The sequence below is a fragment of the Aotus nancymaae genome, unplaced genomic scaffold, assembly GCF_030222135.1.
Source record: "Aotus nancymaae isolate 86718 unplaced genomic scaffold, 86718_ANA_hifiasm-v0.15.2.pri h1tg000006l, whole genome shotgun sequence".
Lineage (NCBI taxonomy): Eukaryota > Metazoa > Chordata > Mammalia > Primates > Aotidae > Aotus > Aotus nancymaae.
Genome location: NW_026988417.1, coordinates 36,335,060 through 36,347,915, shown reverse-complemented (window position 1 = coordinate 36,347,915; position 12,856 = coordinate 36,335,060). Strand labels below are relative to the sequence as shown.

At 42.0% G+C, this 12,856-nt stretch overlaps 1 protein-coding gene across 1 annotated transcript in view; it reads right to left on the bottom strand.

Moving 5' to 3' along the window:
• The window catches only part of CUNH4orf19 (chromosome unknown C4orf19 homolog), a 117,973-nt gene extending 105,913 nt beyond the window's left edge, over positions 1 to 12,060 (bottom strand). The window contains exon 1 of the mRNA XM_012474978.3: positions 12,012 to 12,060. The gene's annotated coding sequence lies outside the window, so the exon portion shown is untranslated. The remainder of the gene's footprint in view (positions 1 to 12,011) is intronic.
• Between the last annotated feature and the right edge of the window lie 796 nt (positions 12,061 to 12,856).

Here is a 12,856-nt window from a genome sequence, read left to right as displayed (position 1 = left end):
GGCTCATGCAGTGGCTTGTTCAAAGGATTCTTGCTGCTTAAATTAAGCTCTTAGGTGACCTCAACTCTTCTTCTAGAAGAGTGTCACATTTGTCTCTCATGAACTTTCCATGAAGATACAGTTGGAGAAACCAAAAGAATAGAAGGAGAGACTTCACTCAGCTTACAGGACAGGATATATGATTGTGTTCGTTCCTGCTTACTAATCAAACTTAGACTGTGAGGGTGAATTGAACCTGAGACCAAATGTTGAGGCTGTGAAGATGGACCCTTTATCCTCACTCACCTCCAAATACTGGAGGTTTCAACATCCACTCAGAGGGACCAGGTAGATATGAAGGACCGGGTTAGCTGAGGTTGGTTTTCACCATGTGGCCTGCAAGACCTGCAGGATCGAGCTATTGCCTGCTCCTCCTGGTATTCTTTGTGTTCACAACATTTCTCAGAACACCATCCTCCGGGGCCATATCAGCACACCCTTCACTCTCCCCTCTCTGGGGCTCCCTTTGCCAGGTGACAGTCCACTCAGCCTGTGGATCCTAGCTGGACATCCCTTCCTCAGAGAAGCTGTCCACACCAGCATGGATATTGCATTGATGCCTGTCTCCCAGCAAGAGTGCGTCCAGGTCCATTTCGTTCACTTTTGTTTCCCCACCACCTAGCACAGTGCTTGGCCTCCACAGACACTTGTTCAATAAAAAGGCATTTAGATTTTATTCTACACATTAATAGAAAAAAAAAGGTTTTTGTGGCACTAGGTTCACTAATTGGAATGGGCCCTCCAGTATAAGAACATTTCACAATATTTTTTTTTTTTCAAAACTTCAATTCACAAAATGAAGAATGGAAAATATACTAAATATGAAAAGTGAGGCCACGGCCTTCTCTTTTAAATACTATACATGCCAACTTTGTTATTTTGAAAACTCTTCATGGAACTGAGAATCCACAAAAGGTCATGTTCTTGAGCTCTAATTTCTCCATATTTTATAGTTTTCTTTAGTCTCCCTATTTATACCATGATCATTTCAGCATGTAAATAAGTTCTGCTTTCTCTGTGAATTCCCCTGTTGCTTCCTTTCCTCAAATTAAGTCCTTGGCATCCTCTCTGCCTCACACTAATACAAACATGGAATCGATTATACGTTTTTTACATGTTTGAGGTATTTTAGAAACATTTAAAACTATCCCTGGGCAGATATTTAAATAGACAATTTTATAATGAGGAAATTTCCATCTCTAGTTAGAAATTCAGGGGAAATCCCAAGTAGTTAAGCCTGAAAGTTTCCTGCTATTTCGTGTGGTTTTATCTAAGGTCAAGATGGGGGCAGCTGGGAGAAGATGTGTGTAGTTTGAGCCCCTCCCTCATTCTTTCTTTCCATCCTGTACCTCCCATCCTGCTCTAGTTCAGATTTATTTTACATTTGAGAAAATGGGAAGCCAGAGAGGCTGAGACTCAGATTATTTAAATATTTACTAAGGGTGGACCGTGCTAGACAGATGCACATTAGAGGAAGTAGTTAGCGTCCCAGTTTTACAGATGAGGAAACTGAAATCCAGGAAGATGAAGTAAAATTCCTGAGGTCCCACAACAAATGGCAGAGCCAAGATTCAAACCTGAGGAGAGTCCAGCCCTCATTACAATCTCTTCTGGGGCAGCCAGGCCTGACTCCAAGAGGCCCACAGCTTCTCCTCCTGTGAGACTCACTCAAGAAGTACGGTGGACCAAATGGCTTAGTGATAGAAGAAAATACAATCCCCACACCCAGTTTCTTTCCAAAGGGCTCATGTAAACTGAATAGAGACTAAGCACCTGCAGAGGTGAGTAGTGATTTAATGAGAACAAATGTGCATATGGTGCTGTCATCTGTGTTTGGGAGGATGAATCTGATGATTTCTGACTTACGGGCATGGGTGTACCTGTGCCTCGCCTAGTCATACCCACCATTAGGGGACCTGCAATGTGCTCCAGCAGTGAATTCATGAGATTTTGTTAGCTTGTTTTGTTTGTTTGTTTAGTTAACACTTAAAGGATGATTACCGTCAAAGGTTGCCATTTCAGTAATTTTATTCTCTAAAGCTGGTTCTTTTTTTTTTCTTTTTTGGTTACATAAAAGTAACACTCCTTTGCCCCATTAAATCTTTGAATCCAGGCAAATTCAAAGGCAGAGGGTATGAAGAAACAACTCACTAGCTGTCTTCACACCAGTGAGCTGTGACTTCTCTATCTGCCTTTGTTTTCAGGCTCACCTCCCCAGCGCCACAACTTAGCCCTGTGCTGCAGCACCAGGAAATACTTGTGTTTTATCTTCAAGCAGAGAAAGCGTGGCATCAGCATTCGACAGTAGCACCTGAACTCATTTCACAGCAGGGGGATCAGGCTGGGTGAGGCCTCTGCCTGGGCTGCAGTGGATCTCTGCAGTTTTTACTATGTCCACCCCTAAAACCCTTGGCTTCCTTTGCCAAAACCAAATCCTGACAAGCATCATAAAACTTGTCCTGTCAAGTTTAAAAGAGAATGTAGATAAATTGTAGACCCAATCTTGATGGTTTAGCCAATTAACTCTGTTTTATGATTCTCTTTGGAAATGACTGTAGCATTAAATGCATTTGTCACATGCCAGGTAGCCAGCAAACCAGGATTTAAACCCAGGTAATGGCACCTTTAAAATGTGAGCTCTTTCAACTTCCCCACACTGCTCACCAGTGGCTGGGAGATACTGCCACAGGGAAAGGAACTGCTTTGAAGTAGTTTAGTGAAAAAGCACAGGTCAGGTTAGAGACATGGGACCCAGCCCTATGACTACTTCCAACTTATGGGGTATTTTTGAAGAGGTCCCTTTCTTTCGCTAGTCCTTGGTTTTCTTATCCATACAACGAGGGGTCTGGACCACTGAAGGCCCCTTCCAGGACATGATTCTGTCATCTACAGACATTTTTAAAGCCTCAGCTTAGCTGCTTAAGAAACAGGCTTAAAAATTAAATTGAAAACAATTTCAAGATCTTTTCATTATTCAAAGAATCGAAGGAAAGAACTGCAAAATTGCTCAGATCATTTGAAATTTGAAGTGTGGGATGCTGCCATTGGGATAACATATGGATTCAATGAAATAAGAAAATCAGGCAGGGAAGGAAATCAGTTTTTAATAAGGCATTTTCAATTTTCCATGAAATAATTACTTCAAAGCCACGAATATAAACTTTGAAGCATCTTTCTGAATTTGGCACAGCGTATATGAAAAAAGTCAAACCAACGTAAACCAAAGACTGATCAGTTTGATAATCTCCTCCAAAGACCAAATGAAAAACCCGCAAAGTGCTTTAGTTGGACAGATACAGGATCGTTCTTGGAGCCAGCAGACCTGGTTTCAAATTTTGGTTGAGTCACATCTTCAAGTCTATGTCCTTAATTGCAAAATGATCATCATAATCTTACCTATACAGATGTCACAGGGTAGTTGGGAAGGCCTAATAAACAGAACCACATAAAGAACTATTTCATTACAAATAATTGCCTGCCAAAATAATGTCCCCACTATTTACATGGGCGTACAGATTTGGAATTTTAGTGTTTGAATTACCTCTTAGCAAAAGTTGAAAAACTGCTATAATTAAAAGGAATAGGGGAAGCTGCCTTCAAACAAACAAACAAGCAATGATCACCAAAAAGTATCCTTTTTCAGTAGCAAATAATTGCAAAGATAACACCCAAACCTGAAGGTTGGGAGGCAGAGTTCAGAACTTGACAGTCCAGAATCATCTTCACATTCTCTCTTTATTCCCTTAGAAAATCTAGCAGTGAGTTCCATGGAAGGTGCCTTGAAATCCCTCCCAGATTGCATCCTTCTTTTCTATTTCCTCCATTGTCACCTTGGTCTGAGCTCTCTTCGAAGCACAGCTAAATGACAGCAAAGCCTCACAACCAGGGTCACTGCTGCCAAGCCAGCCTCCGTGCTGCCCGATTGACCTTTCTAAAAAGCAGACTTCATCAGGATCCACAGCGATTCCATCAGTCTCACATGATTTCCTTCTATTGCCAAAAATGCACCCCTATTCTAATCCAGCAATCCCTCCACTTGCTCTCACACCTGTGGCATTGATTCCAGCCTCAGGGCCCAAGCTTTTTGCTGTTCTCCCTGCCTAGAAAGTTTCTCCATCCTCATATGAAGGACCTCTTCAAGGAGAACTGCAAATCACTGCTTCAGGAAATAAGAGAGGACACAAACAAATAGAAAAAAATTCCATCCTCATGGATAGAAAGAATCAGTATCATGAAAATAGCCATACTGCCAAAAGTAATTTATAGATTCAATGCTATTCCCATCAAACTACCATTGACATTCTTCACAAAATTAGAAAAAACTAATTTAAAATTTACATGGAACCAAAAAAGGCCCATATAGCCAAGACAATCCTAAGCATAAAGAACAAAGCTGGACACATCATGCTACCTGACTTCAAACTATACTACAAGGCTACAGTAACCAAAGCAGCATGGTACTGATACCAAAACAGATATAGAGACCTCAGAAATAAGACCACATATCTATAACCATCTGATCTTCAACAAACCTGACAAAAACAAGCAATGGGAAGAGGATTACCTATTTAATAAATGGTGCTGAGAAAGCTGGCTAGCCATATGCAGAAAACTGAAACTGGACCCCTTCCTCACACCTTATACATAAATTAACTCAAGATGGATTAAAGACTTAAATGTAAAACCCAAAACCATAAAAACCCCAGAAGAGAATCTAGGGAATACCATTCAGGACATAGGCATGGGAAAAGATTTTATGGTGAAATCATCAAAAACAATTGCAACAAAAGGCAAAATAGACAAATGGGATCTAATTAAACTAAAGAGCTTCTGTACATCAAAAGAAACTATCATCAGAGCAAACAAGCAACCTACAGAATGGAAGAAAATTTTTAGAATCTACCCACCTGACAAAGGTCTAATATCTAGAATTTATAAGGAATTTAAATATACAAGAAAAAAACAACCCCATCAAAAAGTTGGCAAAGGACATGGACTTCTCAAAAGAAAAGATTTATGTGGCCAAAAAACATATGAAAAAAAGCTCATCATCACTGATCATTAGAGAAATGCAAATCAAAACCACAATAAGATACTATCTTACACCAGTCAGAATGGGGATTATTAAAAAGTCAAGAAACGATAGATACTGGTGAGGCTGTAGAGAAATAGAAAAACATTTACACTGTTGGTAGGAATATAAACTAGTTCAGCCATTGTGGAAGACAGTGTGGTGATTCCTCAAGGATCTAGAACCAGAAATACCATTCAATCCAGCAATTTCATTATTGGGTATATACCCAAAGGAATATAAATTATTCCATTACAAAGATACATGCATGTGTATGTTTATTGCAGCACTATTCACAATAGCAAAGACATGAAATCAACCCAAATGCCCATCAGTGACATATTGGATAAAGAAAATGTGGTGCATAATATACCATAGAATACTATACAGCCATATAAAAGGAATGTGATCATGTCCTCTGCAGGGACATGGATAAAGCTGGAAGTCATCATCCTCAGCAAACTAACACAGGAGCAGAAAACCAAACACCACATGTTCTCACTCTTAAGTGGGAGCTGAACAATGAGAACACATGGACACAGGGAGGGGAACAACACACACCAGGGCCTGTAGAAAGGTTGGGGGAGGGAGAGCATCAGGATAAATAGCTAATGCATGCAGAGCTTAATACCTAGGTGATGGGTTGACAGGTGCAGCAAACCACCATGGCACACATTTACCTACCTAACAAAGCTGCACATTCTGCCCATGTATCCTGGAACTTAAAATTCAATTAAAAAAAAAAAAAGAAAAAAAAAAAGAAAACAAGCTCTTCCACCACCCTTCACCTATCTCATGCAAGTCATTTCCCCAAGCTCCCTTTACTGCAGAGCTCAGCCTTTATTGTGCTTATGAAATCATCTGGGGGATCCTGTTAAAATGCAAGTTCTGATTCAGTAGCCTGGAGGTGAAGTCATGACACTGCATTTCCAACAAGCTCCCAGGTGGTTATGATGCTGCTGGTCCCTGGACCCCACTTTGAGTGGCAAAGCTTACTGGCTTAGTGGAAAAAAAATAGAAGGGTAATAGTTTTTTGAGATACATGGACATGGGTTTAAATGTCATCTTGGTTAGGTTTTATCTCTGTGACTTAGGGCAAATAACTTCCCTCATATAATGGGAATATTACTTATTTTATATAAATGATGTGAGAATCTTTTGAGATATTAACAGATACTTTTTTCAAATAGGGCTTTCTCTAGTCTCTCCAAACTCATCACTTCATCCTCTATTAAGCTTCTCTGATTATCCAGTCTTATTTCTCTTTACTTGGAATCTTATTGCTTAACTAACATGTGTACACATGCAATCATATATAAATGAGACCATATGTTCCTTGAGGGAAAAATCATGTTTGATATTATTTCTCTTAGCATATAAATCAAGAAGAAGTTTTACTAAAGTTAGTTTTTTTTTTCCATGCAAAACTCTGAGCTCTGCGATACTTAGTAATACCATCACCCTTCACTGCAGCAAAATGCAGAGAGGCAGGGCTCCACCGTGGTTCTGGGCAAAGGCTTTGGAGTTAGACACACCCAAGTCCCAGTGTTGGATTTATCACTGACCATCTGTCGTGCCTAATCCAGACTAACATAGCTGGTTCTCAGTTTCTTCACTTGTAAAACAGGATTTCTGCCTTAATCTTTAGTGCTATTGTGAGAATTAAGTTAGACAAGTTATGTAAGGTGCAAGGTGTATATGATAAATTGTGAAAAAGGCCCTGATTCTCCATCTCTCCCTGAATTCATGCCATTTTCTAATGTAACTCTGCAGCCCCTCCCATTAGAAAGTGGGGTCTATTTCTCCACCCCTTGAATCTGAGCTGGCTTCCCGAGTTGCTTTTGAAATAGACTGGAGTAGAAGTAAGTTGGGTCACTTGAACCTAGTCCTTGCTTCCATTCTCTCTTGCAACCAAGTTGAGCCAACATGTGATGAACCCAGGCTAGCCTGCTAAATCATGGAAGACAGGAGGCTGAGCTGCTCCCCACATAACGTGGCTGATGATCCACCAATACTGAGAGGCAGAGCTGCCTTAGTGACCACAGATGCATGAAGGAGCCACAGATGCATGAAGGAGCTTTGCCCAGCCAAGCCCAACCAAACTGCTTATCTACAGAAGCCCAAGCTCAATAAACAGTGGTTATTTTAAGCCATTATGTTTGTGGTGATTTGTTACGCAGCAATAGATAACTGATACTGAATATATAAGTAATTTCTCAATAAGCAGTGGCTATGTTTTGGAAAATATTATACTTAACAGAGAATGAGTTTTTCATAGCACTAACATTTGTGCTTTATAGTCAGAAGTGGGAAGATGACTAAACCAGGAATTGGGACTCCGAGATTCTGGTTCCAGCAGCTTTTCCAATGGGCAGCTGTATGACTTTGGACAAATCATTTAACCTCTTTCAGACTGTTTTGTCATCCGTAAATTAAAGTGGTTAGACCAAGTAACTTTTAAAGTTATTTTCCGGCTCTAAAAAAGATCAAGAGTCCTTTTTACCAAAATGCAGTACTTATTCCTTTCTAACACGGTTTTGAACACTATTTAACGTTTTTCTTGTAGACTTAGGGTTTAATCACAGACCACCTTCACTGCATTGTCTTTGCTCCCTAGCAGTTGGCTGTAACCACATTTTATACTTATCCTAAGAGCTGTAAGCATTGAAACTATAAAGTGGATCTCCCTGCTATGGACCAGGAACCCGGGTAGCCAAGCTCATTAGGAATCAGAAATGAAATAATGCCAAATAAGTTCTAGTAAGAATCTTAAGTATGTGGCTCTTACCAACAATTTGAAGGTAAAGGTGGACTTCTTTTATGCATTTCTAGGTTACAATAAATATTCCGGAGGCCTAAGGTTGTTGACAATCTGGCCAAATAAAAGGGACATTATTTTACAGCTCTACAGAGTTAAATCTTTGTATTTACTGCACATTAATAACCAAGATATATATGATACTCAGTTATCAAATGAGGGAAAAGAATTAACACCAAAATCAAAATTTAAAACTCCTGTGCGTAGACATCTACTTGGCAACTAGTGATCAAGCGAATTAATAAATTTAGAATATATTCAAATACACATTGTATTAAAAAGCTATGCATGTGGCAATGAGTCAATAACCAAGGTGACTTCTGTTGTCACACAGGCATTATGTATAGCCTCTCGCATGTCACTAATACTCTTACAAATACAATACAATCCTCTCTGTGATATATAGCAGGCCACGTTGTGGTCAACTGAAAACAATAAAAAAGAAAGGCTACTCTACTGTCCAGTTCCACTAGTGTTAAACAATCAAATGTCAGGGTGTTTTTACTCCCAGAAGGAGTTAAGCTAAATCAGAGAATGTGTATATGATGGCAACAGTTTACCTTAGCTTTGCCTTCAGATTTATACAGTTAAGTCGGCAGAAGGAAGCACTAGGTTGTTGAAAATGTGAAATGTAATTGGCCAACTATTTACTAGAAACTTTTTTTCTGCGATTAAAAATCGTGAGAAGCCCTAGAGGAACTAGAATCCACAGGAAGAACATTGCAATGAAATGTGGCTTATGTTTATCTACCTGGAGAAAATGTATTTTGAAATGACATGTAAATTGACGTCAGAGATTTCAAGTCACCTAACGGGTTCTTACAGTTAAAATCTTAAATACCAATGCTTCCTTAAATATCTTTTGAATCAATTCACTTCTTTCTGTCTTCTAATGTGGATTTTGCTGCAGCTGCCTTTGGTCTCGCTTGTCTCTTTTCTGTTTCATTCTCATGGCAGCCTGCATGAACTCGCTAAAATAGAGATCTGCTCTGCTTAAAATCCTTCAACGGTTTCTCCCAAGATATTAGGATCTCTAAAGACAAGGACTGTGTCCTCAGAACCTCATCGGCTGTCTGGTGTCTCTGGGTCTACACACATGATGTCTCTAAGGCCAGGTGAGGGTTTCATTTACTTTTGGAGAACCACTTGCACACTGAACAAAACAGGATTCGCCACTTGTGATGAAGTCTGGATACAAGAAGCCTTTTGTCATTTGTTCATATTCATAGTAGCTCAGGGACACCTTTCTACAATGCCTGACAGCACTGAGTCAGCATTTTGAGTCTTAATGTTCTGCTTCAGGATACATATTCATTGGCTTGGTGTTTTAAGTATGCTTTAGGAAAAGATTATTTGATAATCTACAGTCTTGAAGATTTTAACTAGCCTTTGTGGGACTATGATATTCTCAGGCAAAAATGGCGCAAGTAGATGAAAGATTTCATTTTCAGTTTATTCTCTGTCTTTTTTTTTTTTGAGATGGAGTCTTGCTCCATCACCAGGCAGGAATGTAGTGGTGGAAGCTCAGCTCACTGCAACCTCTGCCTCTCGGATTCAAGCGATTCTCCTGCTTCAGCCTCCCAAGTAGCTGGGACTATAGGCACATGCCATCACGCCCAGCTAATTTTTGTATTTTTAGTAGAGATGGAGTTTCACCATGTTGTCCAGGATGGTCTCGATCTCCCGATCTTGTGATCTGCCCACCTAGGCCTCCCAAAGTGCTGGGATTACAGGCATTCGCCACTGCACCCGGCCTACAGTTTATTCTCTTAAACAGCAGAGTAAGGAATGAGCCATCCTGTGTCTCTACAACTAGAGACGTCAGGACTGTAGATTATCAAATAATCTCTACAACTAGAGACACAGGATGGCTCACTGGTTAAGAGCAGGTACTCTAGAAAGGCCACAAATGAGTGACCCATCTGACCTGCACATAGGTGAAGACTCCAAGTCTGCTTCCCCTAGGATGACCCCTTTGACTTTTCCCAACTCTTCTTTTCTACACACCTAGAAAGTCTCTCTGTAAGCATGTAATCTGTCTAATGACCAAAAAGAACAACCAGAAAGAAAATCTGTCTAATGACCAAGAAAGAAAAGCAGGACATAGGTAATTAGTTACTATTTAACCAAGACTCTAAAAGATCCCAAGATTCAGGGTTATCAGAAAAATTGTGTAACTAGAGGAATGTGAAACACAGTCTAGGGAGAGGAAACCCAGCTACCAGGAGGCAGCTATTCAATTATTTGGAAACTGAAGTCTATTCCAAGAAACACAGTGAATGGGCTTCCGGGCACCAAGAGCGGGCTGTTCTAAGAGGAGAGGGGCCAGTCCTACCTGTGCCCTGCCCGTAGGCTGCAACTGGATTCTGGCTAGAGCTTAACCATGTTGTGTGTCCAGGTTCAGAGAGGGTCTGGGTGGGAAGTCAAGGGAGTCATTCCACGTTTAGGATAATAGAACATGTTGGTATGCAAGTTTTTGTCTTCAATCCCAGATATGCAAAAAGCTCTTTGAAGCACAGCAAAGATTTCTATTCTCTTTAGAGAATTGGCCCTATTTCTCTTTAGGTATCATTATATATCTAAATCTCTGGAGCCATTGAGGACCAGGATCACACGTGCTGAATAAATGATGGAGCAGGATCAGAGGATGGACACAGAGTGGGCTGAGAAGAGAAGTAAGCACACCTTCCCTTGCTGTCTCAGCATCTGTTCCTCAGTGACTGAGGCACTCTTCACACTTTAGGGAAATACAAATAACTCTGGAACTTAACTTTACCTTTAAGCTTCAAGTTGTTTCAGTTATGTACCTTGTTTCAATTATCTGCCTCCTGACGTGTTTCCCAGCTGGGACCAGTAAGGTGGTGGCCTTTAACATCTGTCTTAACCTTCTTCAAATAGTATTAACCAAAGGATTAAATGGGGTGGGGAGGGGTAGGCAGCAAATTTAGACTCTATTATGTTTAAAAGCAGTAACCCCTTTCCATTTCTTTCTCATTCAACTCTCAAATGCTTCTTATCTTTTCTCCAGGTATTATTCCTCAAAAGAGATGGCTTGATTGCAACCACCAAGGACACCCACAAACCTAGGCGAGACGATCATCAGTAATATTTCCCATGAATAGTGAGTAAGAAAATAAACCGCTATTCTTCAATGATTTGAACCACCTCTGGAGCACAGACTTCCTTTAAATTCACAGGGCAAATATCTATCATGGGGCAGATATCTCTGCCACCATGGAAAGTAACATAAAATGTACTAAGTCATCAGAGGGAGTTTTTTTTTTTTTTTTTTAAGGTCAGTTGTGGTGCTGGGGTAAAAAGCATTGATTCTTGCCTTTTATCACTGGAAAATGATTCAGCGGTGCTTTGTGAAAATCTCGCCTCATCAGGGCTGCCAAAGTCAATGCAACCCAAGTAATCAACCTGGGAGATGCTTGCCTAATTATTAAATATTTAGCAGTTTGTGACTAACTGTTTGCACCTGGCACCCTCTTTTTCACTACGTGCGGCCTCCTGGCACCATGACCTCTTCCCCCACCCCTACCCACCGCCCAGGCCGCCAGCACCCCTGGGGGGGCAAATCCCGACATCCAAGGACATTTCAAAGAAACAGCAGAGGTCACATTCCATTTCCTTTTTATTAAAAAAAAAAAAAATGCTTAAAAATGGGGGAGGGAGAGCTAAGGGAAAATCTCTTGTAGTTTTTCAAGTTCGCATGCACCGTTGAAAGTTCATTAATTAGGGATTTAAAAGCAAAAATGTTTCACACAACCAATTAGACGCCAAGCTTTACAAAACGCCTTGGTGTTTAGTTTTGGGAATCTGTAAAAGTCCGCCTCCTCCTACCCCAGTTTTGCCCCTTTTACAGACCCTTTGTTGAGTTACGAGACTCTTCCCGAAGTCATCAAACTCCGAACTGCGTCTCTCTATTCTCCAATTTTTTTTTTCAGGGCAAAAGCAAATCAAGAAATTAAAATTAAAAGTAGGCACCACGGAGAGAAGCGGGGGGAAAGCGCGCCCTAAAGCCAAGTTCCTCAGGACTCAAACCCTCCTCACGCGCGCGGGACGGGGGACGGTCCCTACCTGGGGTCGGACGGCGGCGGCGGCGGTGTCGCGGCGCCCATGGCTTCGCCGGCCTCAGGCGGCAGCGCCGGGAAACGCAAGCAGCTCCGCGCTGCCCGGAGCCCGCCGAGCTCGCAGCGGCCGCCCCGGCACCGTCATTGGGCCCGCATGTCACGTGGTCCGGGCCGCGGGCGAGCCTCCCCGACACGCGTAACCCTTTACCTGCGCGCCTGGAGGACGCGGCGGGGCCAGGGCTCGAACCCCTGGAGTCCGACGTTCGACATCTTCGGGGCCGGGGCTGCTTTCCTGGCGCACTGAAGCAGAAAATCCAAGCGCTTGTTGACCTCCGAACGCGAACGACCATGCCAGCCCACTGCCATCCCGGGACACTCCGTGGTGCCTACTTCAATGTTGCGCTGGAGAGAAGGGAGCTTCCTAGGATCCGGGACTGGAGTAGGGGATAAACAAATGCACCCTCTGGCAAATAGATGTGTACTTCCAAACCCCGCGAACATGCATTTTTCGGTGTCCTTCTCATTTCTGGCATTTGCCGCCTAGACCAGCTGTGAGCTTCCTCGCCAGCCCTGTAGGAGCTACATGGACCAAGAAACAGCGGGGGGGCCACCACCACGATAATAGCCAGGGAAGTTGTACACACTCGCCTGCACCCTAAAGGCCACAGTGGGAGTTCAGTGAACTCATGGTTCCCTGTCCCCTCCTCACCCACTCCCCCACCATCCCTTTCTTTTCCTGAGGTCTTAGGACCTTGGCCACAACACTGCATCCAATCTCCTGAGCTCCACATTCGTAGCTGTTACAATCCATATTCCTAAGTGGATAGAGAACTGGTTGCTTTACCCTAGAAC